Source organism: Macaca fascicularis, chromosome 13 (genome assembly GCF_037993035.2).
Source record: "Macaca fascicularis isolate 582-1 chromosome 13, T2T-MFA8v1.1".
Taxonomy (NCBI): Eukaryota; Metazoa; Chordata; class Mammalia; order Primates; family Cercopithecidae; genus Macaca; species Macaca fascicularis.
The window spans coordinates 101,728,906-101,742,351 of record NC_088387.1 but is presented as its reverse complement, the minus strand read 5'-3'; the positions used below and the strand labels follow the sequence as shown (position 1 = coordinate 101,742,351).

Sequence of the window (13,446 nt, the reverse complement as noted above, 5' to 3'; positions counted from 1 at the left end):
CTTTATTATCTGGCCATGGGCTGTTGCTGGATTCCTAGACACTGGGATTCCTGGATGTTAATCCAGCTCTCAAGAGCCCTGGCTCTGTGGCTGAGATGATCGCCCCTGAATATCTGTACCCCTACCCCCAAACCACTCAGGGGCCCCAGTGGGTGTGCCTTTGTTCTGTGAAACGTGAACAGTGTTGGCTGAGCCGACACACCCTACCCCATAGCCCGCCCCTGCTCCCATCCTGCCCTGCACCTCCTCCTGCCTTAGTTCCACTCTGCCTGGGGAGAGGCAGGGACAGGCCTGCGCATTCCTCTCCTGTCCTATGAGCTTCTCAATGACAGTACCTGATCACCCCACCACCACCCCCACTGTAATGGCCTTGCCCAGCAGAGCACACAGTAATTGCATGATCAATATTTGTTCATATGAATTGAGTTGAACTGATTTAAAGGAGTTTCTCCCCAGACAAAATGATTCCTCTCCTTAAAGATATAGGCTTCTGGCTGGGCATGGTGGCTCACGCCTGTAATCCCAGCACTTTGTGAGGCCAAAGCAGGTGGATCACAAGGTAAGGAGTTAGAGACCAGCCTGGCAAACATGGTGAAAACCTGTCTCTACTAAAAATACAAAAATTAGCCGGGCATGGTGGTGAGCGCCTATAATCCCAGCTACTCAGGAGGCTGAGGGAGGAGAGTTGCTTGACCCAGTAGGTGGAAGTTGAGGTGAGCAGAGATCACACCACTGCACTCCAGCCTGAGCAACAGAGCAAGTCTCTGTCTCAAAAATAAATAAAAATAAATAAATAAATAAATAAATAAATAGATGTAGGCTTCTATATTTTGTAGCTTTCCTGGTCCTTACTTATTCTTGCTTTATGACATCATCTAGTCACAGCTCACCAGTTCCTGCTTTGCAGTGAGCAGGCTGGGAGCTGTACATTCCCAGGAGGCACCGTTCACTCAGACCGTGATGTGATTGGCACTTCCTGAAGTGTGTGATGTGGTGTCTCCATCCCCAGGTGTCTTCAGCCTCTGGATGCTGGCCCACCTCGGGGAAATATAGATGTTGTTTTTCTTTCCTGGTGCTTGTTTTGCAAAGCAACCTGAGACACAAGGCCAGGGCTTCCTTCTGGGGCTGCAGAATCTCCCTGCAGATGTAGCCAGCTCCTCCACAGCAGGGCCATCAGGGAAGCACCCCATTCTCTGTTCCCCTCCATCGCAGAACCAGATGGGTTCCTAGGGGCTCCCTGGCTAGGTCATCCTCCAGCTGTCCTCAGACCTTGCCTTCTGCCTTTGTAAGGGGGACACATGATGGATGGTCGTAATGTGCATGTTTGAGGGTGACAAGGAGCCTTGATGTATTAGTATACCGGGACAACAGGTATAAATCATGACTGTCCCTGGGAATCTGAGATTCCAAACCAGGACTGCCTGACACCAAAACCTATGCTATTAGGGTCGACAGAAGGGAAAGGAAGGCAGGGAGAGCAGGGAGAGCTCTCTCCAGGGAGGGGTCCTGGGGAAAGGACCTGGAGGGACAGTCCCATGTGAGGGGACTGCTACTTTTGCCTTTCATGTCCCCCTGCCCAGCCTCCTCCCATCCCTGCCTAACTTCTGGTGAGCTGGACCAGCTGGGGCCAGGAGAGTTGGTGCAAAGAGCTTTCAGCGGGAGGTCAGGGGACCTGGAGTGAGTCTTGGGTCCATGTAAGCGGAGGCAGTCACTTCCCCTCCCTGGCCTTTGCCAACCCTTCTGCAAACTGGGCATAATCCCCGCCCTCTGTGGGATGATGTGGGTGACGGGCTGTGAGCCCTGTGAGACATGGTAGCTCTTCTCTCTTGGGGTCTGGATGGGGGCTCTCCTTGAATATCTCCTGGAGGGACAAATAAGCTCTTGATCAAACACTTCCTGTTGGGCACCTACTCCTGAGCACATCTCTCTGGGAAGAGGGGGTTAAAACAAAGGGGACTATGATATTCCTTCCTCAAGGCATTCTGGATGCAATGGAATAATACAGGAGCTGGGATATATCTAACACCAAGAATGACAGATGTTGAGAGGCTTCAATGGGGAAGAGGAAGCAGGCATGGAGATGGTTGTGGGACCAGTCGCCACGCTGGTCCAGGAGCAGTCTCAAGGGGTTGTGGCTGAGGCAATGGCACTGGTGGTCCTAAGGAAGAATTTAGGTGGTCTGGGCTTCCATGCCATGGTTGCCCCGGCCCCAAGCTCTATGTGTACGTGATGTGAAGCCAGGAAATGCAGGCAGCGCAGCTCAGCCTCCTGGGCTGGCGGAGGAACTCCGAGAAGCCTGGGGCCAGGGAACCACGCAGACTGGCTCTATCTTGGGATTTGGCTGCAGACAGTGCAGGGACTGAATGCCTTGAGAGGCTGGGTCTGCCTTCTTCAGCCCCGTTTCTGTGTGGGGTCCCACGTAGGCAGCTGTCACAAGCTCCCAGAGGGACATTCAAGTGGACCAGGGCGGGAGAAAGGCTGGGGAAGGCTGAGGTCAGCAACGCCCTGTTTGGTTTTTGATAATTTTAGCCACGTAGGGAGGAGACCAGTTGTTCTTTATCTGAGGCAATTGTCTTCAGTTTAAATGAGTCCCCAGAGAGGCCTACAGCTGGGACAGGAAAGCGGGCAGAGGCGGAGGTGGGGAGGGCTAAGGGCTTGACAACAGCCCTGCTCGGCAGGCTGACTCCTCCGCTAGGAAGCAGCAGCTCCAGATCTGAGTGCAGGGAGGACAACTGTATCCCCAGGAGGCCCGGGAGGTCACTGTCTGATCTGGAAGGGGCAAGAGATGGATCACAGGAACGGAAGTATAGGAAACGTGGCCAGAGTCAGCAGCGTGGGTGCAACTGGAATCAATTGTTAGCCCGTCCACTTGGGGACTTTCCACAGGACAAAGCAAATGCTCCCCTCCAGCCTATGAGGTCAGGGACCTCAGGATGCGGAGAGCATTCAGTGTCCCCGCTGCCCTGCTGGCCTCCCTGTGTGACTTGGATGGATCTGAGGTGCCTGCTCCTGGACACTGCTCTCCTGCAGGGGCAGGTGTGGGGTGTCCCCAGCAGGCCTGAGGACTCAGCACTAGTGAAGGGCTCTCATCTGCTTACTCAACAGGCACTGTCCCCCGGGATGTTGGTTTACTTAAACGAAGGTGTTCTGGCCTAATGGGTGATGGCTGCTCTGAGTAATCCTGCCCCACAATTGACATCTCAGTTTAAATTCTTCGGCTCTGTCTGTTTTACACCTGATCCATGCAGCCAAAGGGCTCATGTAAGCTGATACCCATGACCTGCTCTCCTCAGAGGAAGCACGGGAGCAGGGCACAGCCAGGCACTGTGTCGCCCAGCAGATCTGGACAAGGCCTGCGGGGCCATCCAGACACTCCACTGAGCATGCGGGCCGGGGAGGCCACTGAGAGCCCGGTGAGAGGACACAGCTAGGAAGTGGCAGAATTGGAATCTGGATCCAGATCTGCCTGGCTCCAGAGTCTTTCTCTGGGAGAAATATTACAAAGCAGTATTAGAGGATGACCTTTGCCCCCGAACCCACTGTTCCTTAAGCCCACAGCCCAAACAGTCATGTTATTTGCTAAAAACAAGGCTTAGCAGTTCGATATGGATTCCATTTCGTAAGAAGGCAGGAGGACACAATTGATAACACATGGTCTTTAGAGCCAGCATAACTTAGCTCTGTCACTGCTTGCTGTGTGACCTTGGGCCAGTCACTTAACCTGAGGTTTGCTTTCATTTGTTAAAAGTAATAATAATAGTTATCTCCTATAGTTGTTTTGAAAACCACATGAGACATGTTTATATAAAATAATTAGAATAGTCTCTGGCACATGGTAAGTTTTCCAAAATATGCAACTCTTATTCTAAGAATATCTTTTTCCTCTCTGTTATTGGGGATAAGTATAGCTTGATTGATATATACATGTGTATGTGTGTGTGTATATATATATCCACACATTTAAACCATATCAGCATCTTGTGGTGACTCAACCCGTCTGTCTGCTAAAAGAGAACAAGCCCGTGACCCATTTCATGTGGTTACTTTGAAGGATGATCATAAATGTGCTCATAAAGACCTCTGCCAGATGTCAAATCCTCATTCAAGAAGCGTAGGATCCCTTCGAGACTGCACATCCAGTTGGGGACAGAGAAAACAAGAGATCACAAAGGGGAGATTTGAAACTTTACAGAAAAAAAAAGAAAAAAGAACCAATAAATAGGGGACTCTAACTACATCCCTTTAACCTGACTTTTGGTCCTTTATTAAAGTCCATACTTTGAAGGTTTGAATTCACTGGACTGGGGGCTCATCTGATACTCCCCAGGAACTCTCAGACATTGAGGCAGAAGTTTCCAGCCCATAGCACCCCTGGGGAACATGGTAAAGGTGCTTTGGAATCAGTGCTCAGAGCCCTGGGGTTTACAACAGGGAGCCTGCCCCTGGGCCTGGGGAGGTGGTGGCTTAGGGGATGGGTGGTGAACCACCCTTGGTAAGCAGAGTGCCAGTATGTGTGGCTTTCCCCAGGACTGAAGCTAAGGCCTGCGAGGGTGACTCTGCCTGCCTTGCCCTCTGCCTCACCTTGGCTCAACTCCAGAGACTTCTGGAATCAGCTCATGTGGCCTGAGAAACAGAGCCTGGGCTATTTTGTCTTTTGATGATTTTTTTTTTCACTTCATATTATTTTGTATCCTCATTTCCCTGTGTCACTGATAAACTTACAACACTGCTTATAGTGTCGTGGGCATGGGTCCAAGCACTTTATAAGAATTAACTCAGCGAAGCCTAACAATGACTCTACAGGCACCTAATCATCCCATTTTCTAGCTGAGGAAACAGATATGGGGAAGATCATGCAACTTCTGCAAGGCCACTCAGCTAGACGGTGGCAGGACTGGGGTCCTCGCCCGCCCTGAGGCTCCAGGGCCTGTACGTGAGGCGGCCATGCAAGACGCTTACCACATGTCAGACACAGTTCAGAGGAGTGAATGGATTTAATCTGCTAAACAACCCTGAGCATAGGAACCATCATTATGATCTGCTTGTCTCCATGGGGAAACTAAGGCAGTAGGGGGTTTAATATTTGCCCATGGTCACACTGCCAAGGGTTAGCCAGAGCCTGCATGTTTAACCATCTCGCTGTGCTTCCTGGTGGGGGACCGCCTTTTCCCTGTTGCAGCCTGTCACTGGTTACCTAGGATTCTATTGCGTCAACGTCATGATTGGCTCAACCGCCTTCTGCTGTGGGGCCTCTGGGCTGCCCACGCTGCCCACGGGAGACCTTCACATCCTGCCCTCAATAGGCTTTCTAGAATGGGTCCCAGAGAGTTTTCTGGGTGGGTGTAAGGTCTTCCCTCTCCCTTCTCTCACAGAAGGTAACATAAGGGGCCACCAGATATTATAGCCAAGAGATGTCACAACACAGCAAAGAAAAATGCCAGCCTATTACTGAAGAGCAGTCTATCCCTGTCCAGCCTCTCAAGTGCCCTGGAGAGAAGGAGAACTTCAGGAAGGCCAAGACACACAACAGCCCCTACACACACACACCCCTCTTCAGCTCTACTAGGATGGTCAAGGCAATGATCTGAGAATTGTCTTATTTCCTGCCACCATCCTATGAACCAAGAGCAGTAGACTTCTGAAATCTCCATGCCAACCCCTGCAGCCCTCCAAATGGGCACCCAACTGGGTCTAGGACTCAGATTGTGACCCCGGTCTTGCCTAGGGACACCATGGGCTGGGCAGGTGGAGCTGAGACTCTTCTAAGGTCACATCGCTATCTTAATCCTTTTGGCCTGAAGACTCTGAAGGACTCTGTCACTCTGGGCAATCTTTTGAGGTCAAGGTGAGATGGAGGTATCCTGGGTTCTGCTCTGATTCTGCTAGCACGCCTCTGGATCCTATCTCCCCCACTGCAAAATAAGAAGACTGTTAAAATGCACCTAGATTTGACAGTATTCTCCACTATTTCCCAAAGTGTATTCCATGGAACAAGGAATTGCTTGAACCAGGGGTTCCATGTCAACTAAGTCTGAGAAACATTGTATAGCCTGGTCCACTCATAGAGATCCACAACGCATACATACTGAGTAGTTCCGTTCTAAAGGTACCTAGTTAGCCTGACTTAACCCAGTATCTCCCATATTTACTTAACCATGGAACATCTCTTTAAAAAGTAACATCTAATAAGCCTTAGGCAGGAAGTACAAAAATGCTGGTGTCTTCTGTCCCATGTCCTCTTCACTGAAGCCAGGCCCAGAACCAAGCCACCATGTCCCCCCGGGGGGCACCTCCACTTCCTGCCAGCCCCCTACCTCTCATACTGTGTGGTTCATTCAAACAGACAGCAATTCCTTCAGTAAATCCCACTCCCTTTGGTATCTCTGCCAGGTCCTGTGCTATTTCTCTGTGGGCAGAAGGGTGAAGGAGACAGCCTTGCCCTCTAGCAATGCAAGGCCTGAGGCATCAACAGCCTGGCATAAGAGCCAGAAGGGAGAGCAAGGATGGAGACTTAGACATTTCCATCCAGACATCAGGGAAGGCTTCGTGGAGGAGGTGGCCTGGGAGTTGGGCCTTGAAGACCTGGTGGAATTGGCTGGGGGCAATGGCAAGACATGGGGTGTCTTGGTCTGGCAGTTTGAGGGTGGTGTCGGGGAAGGGCAGAGAGAGTCTTCTCTGTGATCTTGAGCACCCTGACTCCAAGCCTGAACCTACAAACTTCACTCAACAAAGCAAAAGCCTTCCAATTAAATGGGCTCAGTCTCCTTAGAAGCCAAGGGAATAGCCATCTTTTGCATCTTGATCCACCCCAAGTAGTTCATTAAAATATTCCTTGCAAAATATGCAGTTTCATCCTTAAAAAGGGGCCTGTTGGATATACTTTTTTCTCTCTCTCTCTTTACACTGTGGTGATATTTTAGTGCTTCTTAGGAAATGGAGCCCATCCCACTCCTGAATTTAGCTGTAACATGAGAAAAAGAGATTGATGTCTCAAGTGTATGGACTTTTGTTCATACATTCTTTTATTTTTTCAATAAACACTCCATCTCCCAGACTGGAGTGCAGTAGCACAGTCTTGGCTCACTGCGGCCTCCGCCTTCCAGGCTCAAGCAATCCTCCTGCCTCAGCCTCCCAAGTAACTGGGATCATAGGTGCATGCCAGTACGTCTGGCTATTTTTTGTATTTTTGTAGAAACAGGGTTTCACCATGTTGCTCAGGCTGGTCTCAAACTCCTGAGCTCAAGTGATCTGCCCACCTTGGTCTCCCAAAGTGCTGCGTTTACAGGTGTGAGCCACCACACCTGGCCTCAATCAACATTTACTGAGCACCTACTTTGTTCCTGGTGCTATGCTAGGGACCTACAGTGGCATCAAATATGTCCTTTCCCTTAGAGAAGCCCAAACTTGTGGGCCTCAGTAAGTCATGGCTCTTGTAGTACATCAGTGAAGCTTCCAGGTGTCACGAATGGACTACCTGTGAGAAGCTGCTGTGTCACTGTGTGAAATAGTACATTTATGAGGTCTTGTGGCTGCAAAGTGACAGAGTACCCTTGGAGCTCCTAGCAGAGGTCTCTAGAACAGGCCAGGTGCAGGGACAGCTCTTGGGAAGGAGATGAGTATAGGACATAAGGTCAGCCTAGCAGGGGAACAGCCTGTACAACAGCACTGGGGCACAGACAATGGCATCTGCAAACGAGCTGGGATTGAGGCTGGAAGCTAAACGGGGCCCGGTTCATGAAGTGCCTCTCCAGCCAGACCTTTCCATCTGAACATGATCTTTTTCCTTTGTTGGAAACACAATCTCACTCTGTCACCCAGGCTGGAGGGCAGTGGCATGATGTTGGCTCACTGCAACCTCCACCTCCTGGGTTCAAGCGATTCTCATGCCTCTGCCTCCTGAGTAGCTGGGAACCACAGGCGTGTGCCACTACACCTGGCTAATTTTTGTATTTTTAGTAAAGACGGGGTTTCTCTGTGTTGGCCAGGTTGGTCTCGAACTCCTGACCTCAAGTGATCTGCCTGCTTCGGCCTCCCAAAGTGCTGGGATTATAGGTGTGAGCCACCATGCCCAGCCCTGATTGGGTTCCTAAGGGCATTTCACAGAGAGAGGGCTTGATGAAGTGTATGTTTTTAGGACACTCCCTCTGGTTGTGGGCAGAGTGTAGGTGCCAGCAAGGCAGTTATTGCCAGGATGACCAGACGTTCTTGCCTGGAGCTGTCTGGAGATTGTTACGCCCCTGGGTTCTGGGGAGACCTTTGGGATGGACCAGGGGCCTCCCCACTCCCCACAGGCATCGTGTTCTACCCACCAAGAACCTACTGGGCAACGACGACAGGGAGGACACAATTCCTGGGACATGGCGCCAACAGTAGGTACAGGCGCTGTCAGGGCATCTGCAGGAGGCTCCGGGACACTCCCCTCACGGTATCTGAGCAATTAATTATTTCTTATCTCGCTGGGTAAGGGGCCCACGTGGAAATCACTCCCATCCTTCTGTTCAAATGTTATGTTGCTATTTATTCTCAACAGGAAAGGAGCACAAAACAGAACTGCTTTTAGAATGGATGCCAACTGGAGGGTTTTTTCCCTATCATTTCCGAGTTGTGAGAACAGGGAAGGTGGGGTGGTGTGACCCTTTCTCTGGGGCTGTTGAGGTGGGACAGGCACCCTCAGGAGTGTGCTCTGCTGAGGCACAACCTGGGGAGTAGCTTCCTGCACCCACCTGGGGGATCTGAGAGCCTAAAAGAGCCAGAGCCCCAGAACCGGCCTGCCTTTGGCATGGACCCTGGACAGTTCTTTCATTGCAGGGAACGAGGCCTCCCTCTCCCATCTCCAGACCAGGAGGGGAACCCTGGAAAGGCAGCATTGCTAACCCTTGTGGAGAGAGGTGAGAGCGAGCCGCTGGGGATAGAATCTGAAGTAGGTCAGGCCTTCAGAGCCTTGGAGGGGCTGGAACAGGAGAAGGGCAGAGAGGGCACAGCCACGCTTGGCTGGTTGCCTGGTGTCTGGCAGAGAATCCTGGGCTGGGAGCAGGGGGCTCAGGCTCTGGCCCAAGCTTTGTCTGCTTGTGTGAGGCTGAGCTAACTAATCTGTCCTCCTGGCTTCACTTTCTTCATCTGTAAAATGGATCTTCCTCCTTCAACAAATGCCCCAGGAAAAAGTATAATACAGCTCCTTTAACTTCCACACATAATAAAACTTTCTCAAAAAGCAACCGTGCTGGGCGTCTAGGGGAGATACCAGGAGGGTGGCATACGTGTTGGGAGGTCCCTGTGTCACAGGCTTGCTGCAATTCACATCCTCCCAGAAACTGCAAGGGAACAGCCACCTTCTGGCCTTGACAGTTTCAGAATTTCAGAGGAGGGTCCCTGGATCCTTGGCAGCTGGGAGGAATTGACAGGCCCTGTGGTATGGGAGGTGGAGGCACACCCAGGACAGTCTGGCAGGGGTGGAAACCTCTCTGCCACACAGCTGAGTGTCCCCACCACCTCCATCTCTCTGAGCTTCAATTCCTTGATTTTTAAGGTAAGGATAATAATGCTGGCCTCATGTGCCAGGGTAGGGGAGAAAAACTGAGAAGACAGAGGGGTCACATTTACGCGGTTCATTGTTCTATCCCTGGTGCCCAGTTGGCCTCCGGTAAATGTTTGTTGAATGAATGCAAGTGAAGTGCACAGTTCAGGGACTGCTGTAGAATCAATGGCTGCTGCCATCAGTCCCCACTCCCCTGCCCCCAGCTCTACCTCCATCGCCATCAGTGGCAGTTACTGGCTCTAACATTTTGCACTCTCAGGGGGTCCTCACCTCACCCCAGCCCTGTATTCCGTCCAATTCAGCTTCACGGGGTTGGTGGGGAGCTGTCCATGCCTCTCACCACGCTCTGCTCTCTGCGGCTGCCAGAAGCCTCCATTGTTTGCCCCACCAGATGCTGAGGTGTGCTGTGAAAGCTGTCTCCCAAAAGGAAGCAGGGGTATCTGGACCTCAGCCGGGGTCACCCACCACTGCCCTGCCCTGCCTGGTATTGTCTTCCTGCCCTAGGGTGGGGCCACCTCAACGCCACTGGCTCTCTGCAGCGCCAGCCCGACCCAGCCTTGTCTACCCCTCCCTGTCCTGCTGGGATGTGGGCTGCAGCTGCCCCTTCTGGCTTGGGACGGGAGTTTCCCTCATGCATCTGTTTCTTCCACCCTTCCTCTGCACTGCACATGCCTTCTCCCCTAAAGCCAAATTGCTGACTTAGGAATGTGCGGGACCCATTCCTGGCCTCTGGCTGGCCACTCCCGCTACCTGTCCCAAGCTGGCTGCTTGAGGAGTGGTTCTTTCTTTCTTTCTTTTTTTTTTTCTTTTTTATTTGAGACGGAGTTTTCTCTGTTGCCCACGCTGGAGTGCAGTGGCACGATCTCGGCTCACTGCAACCTCTGCCTCCTGAGTTCAAGCAATTCTCCTGCCTTAGCCTCTCAAGTAGCTGAGGCTACAGGCACATGCCGCCATGCCCAGCTAATTTTTTTGTAGTTTAGTAGAGACTGGGTTTCACCGTGTTGCCCAGGCTGGTCGCGAACTCCTGAGCTCAGGTAGTCCGCCTGCCTCGGCCTCCCCAAGGGCTAGGATTACAGGCGTGAGCCACCGCGCCCAGCCAAGGAGTGGTTCTTAACCCTTGCTACCAGCAGCCCTCTGGGGCTGAGAGCGCTCCCTCCTGAGAGCCTGTGGGCCTCCCCACTTGAGCAGGGCCCCAAAGATTCACCTGGGGACTTCTCCTCCTGCTACCATTTCCACCAATTGTCTGCAGTCTGCTCTTGTATCCAGGGTGCTAGAGGGCACCTTTCTTGCCCGCAACCACCTAGCCCAGTCTCCCATTGCATACATCCACTCTCCCACACCTCTAGTAAACCATTAATCACCTTCAGGACACAGCCCATGCGCTCATTTGTAGCATTTGTTCAACAAGAGCTTGTCAAATGGCTCCTATGGATAAGGTAAGGCGGGGATGGACTGTGGGTCATTGGACGCAGGTCGGCCCCAGTCCAGGCTGTAGTGCTTGGACAGGGCGGGAGTCCATCTGGGAGCTTGAGTGCTCTTGTCAATGGTGAGACCTGTCCTGGCCGTGGCTCCACCTGAGCCCCCAGGGTGCCAGAGCGACAACACGAGGCCCGAGGGGCCGGCAAACACCACTGGAGGAGGTTGGGAATACAGCATTAATGAGCATCTGATGTGTAACAGGGTAAAACCAGCTGTGTCTGCCCTCGTGCTCTTCACTATTGGGTGAGGAGAGGGAGGCAGCTGGAGCTGTGCCAGTTACTGATTCTGACACTTTGCACACTCAGGGGGATCCATGCCTTGCTCCAGCCCTGAGGCCCTTCCCTTTGGAGCTTCAAAGTGAGCCCAGGGGGAGGGAGGAGGGAGCTCTGACTCCAAGGCGGGGACCGGGAAGCCCTCACAGAGAAGCCGGACTTGAACACTGCATTGGCTTTTGATAGTCAAAGATGAGGAAGGACATTCAGGTGGAGGGAACAGCATTTATGAAGGCTGGAGGTCAGGAGGGATGGCTACGTGGAGGTGTGAATAATCTGGGCTTTCCTGGTGGGGATCGGTAGGTGCAGAGGCTGGGAAATAGGATGACCAACCATCCTGGTTACTGGGAAAGCTAAACTGGATTCAGAGAAAAACAGGCTCTGCATAGACTGGTAAAAGGTTTGCTGCCATGAAGAGTTATAGAAGGATATTTTGTAAGGGAAAGGGGAGGAAGCAGCAAGTACGGACGTCCCATCGGGGTGCACGAGTGTCTGGACAGGTGGCTGGAGACCGATGACAGGAGTCTGGCAATGGGCGCCCGGATCCTGAGTGCCCGGATCTGTGGCAGGGCTGAGCCTGCTGATGTTGGCCAGAAGGCTGTGGCCCTGGGGGCAGCAAGCCAGGCACATTGCTGTCCCATGCCTGTTACAAGATGGCAGAGGCCCGCATGGCGTGGGCTGTGGGCTCATACCCCTGGCTTTGAGGTCATTCTGTGTCCAGTGTGCCCTTGGAGACAGCCTGTTGAGGATGGCATCCCCAATGTGGGACTGCAGTTATGCAGAGCGATACTCTCGTCTGCATGACTACCATGACGGTGATAAGAGCTGGGGCCGGTGGGCAGTGGGCACCTCTGTCTAGGGTTCTCTGCCTGGGTAGACTCCTCTGAGAGCCCCACACTGACCCCACAAAGAGAAATGCTAGTGCTGGGTGTTCAGACTTTAGCCAGGGAGCTGTCAGAAGCTATGTCTAAGGTGTCTCAGCCTTTGTTAAAAAGCCAATACAGGACCAGCCTGGGCAACACAGGGACACCAAGTCTCTATAAGAAAAATTAAAACTTAGCTGGGTGTGGTTGTGCATAAGCTACTCGGGAGGCTGAGGCCCAAGGATCACTTGAGCCCGGGTGAGGGGGTGGTGGAGGCTACAGTGAACCGTGATTGCTCTACTGCATTCCAGCCCTGACGGAGCAAGAGCCTGTCTCAGAAGACAAACCAACCAACAAACAAAAGCCAACACAGGAGAAGGGGGCAGGATGCGGGCTTCCTACTTCTCTCTACCCTTAGTGAGTATGCATTTTGCTAAGGATCAAGTATTGGTGCCCTCCATGGACACCACAAGGAAGGGAGCGACTCCTGCAGGCTTCTTTGTGTAGCTCTGGGGTCTAGAAGGACTGATTCTGGCCAGAAACAACAAGACCTCTTTCTTGGGCATGAGGCTGGGGTGGGGGCTCCTCTAAGCCTCTTAAGAGGTACCTGGGGCCGGGCACGGTGGCTCACACCTATAATCCCAGCATTTTGGGAGGCCAAGGTGGGTGGATCACCTGAGGTCAGGAGTTTGAGACCAGTCTGGCCAACATGGCAAAACCCTGTCTCTACTAAAAATATAACAAACTAGCTGGGCATGTTGGCAGGCACCTGTAATCCCAGCTACTCAGGAGGCTGAGGGAGGAGAATTGCTTGAACCCGGGAAGTAGAGGTTGCAGTGAGCCAAGGTCGCAAGATCGTTGCAGCCTGGGCAACAGAGCAAGACTCTGTCTCAAAAAAAAAAAAAAAAAAAAAAAGAGGTACCTGGGAGAAGGAGAGTAGAGAGTTACTGGTTAATGGGCAGAGTTTCTCTTTTGGAAATAGTGATGATGGTTTCACAACATTGTGAATGCAATTACTGCCACTTAATTATACACTTAAAGATGGTTAAAATAGCAACTTTCATGTTATATATCTATTTTATCATAATTTTTTTAAAAAATTGTCAAGGTCATAAGAAGCAATGAAACCCTGAGAAGCTGTCCCAGGTGAAAGGAGACCAAAGGAAGTGACAACTAAATACAATGTGGCAACCGGGATTGGGCCTAGACAAGAAAAATGACAATGTAATGTCCCTTAAGAAAACACTGGTAAAATCCAAATAAAAGCTGTAGTTCAATTAATAGTATCGTTCCAATG

At 51.8% G+C, this 13,446-nt stretch overlaps 1 long non-coding RNA gene across 1 annotated transcript; it reads left to right on the top strand.

Moving 5' to 3' along the window:
* The first annotated feature begins 8,655 nt into the window (after positions 1-8,655).
* LOC123568420 (uncharacterized) lies at positions 8,656-13,432 on the top strand. Its single transcript, XR_006691771.3, has 3 exons — positions 8,656-8,888; positions 12,461-12,566; positions 13,258-13,432. It is a non-coding gene; the product is annotated as an uncharacterized lncRNA (long non-coding RNA).
* The last annotated feature ends 14 nt before the right edge of the window (positions 13,433-13,446 follow it).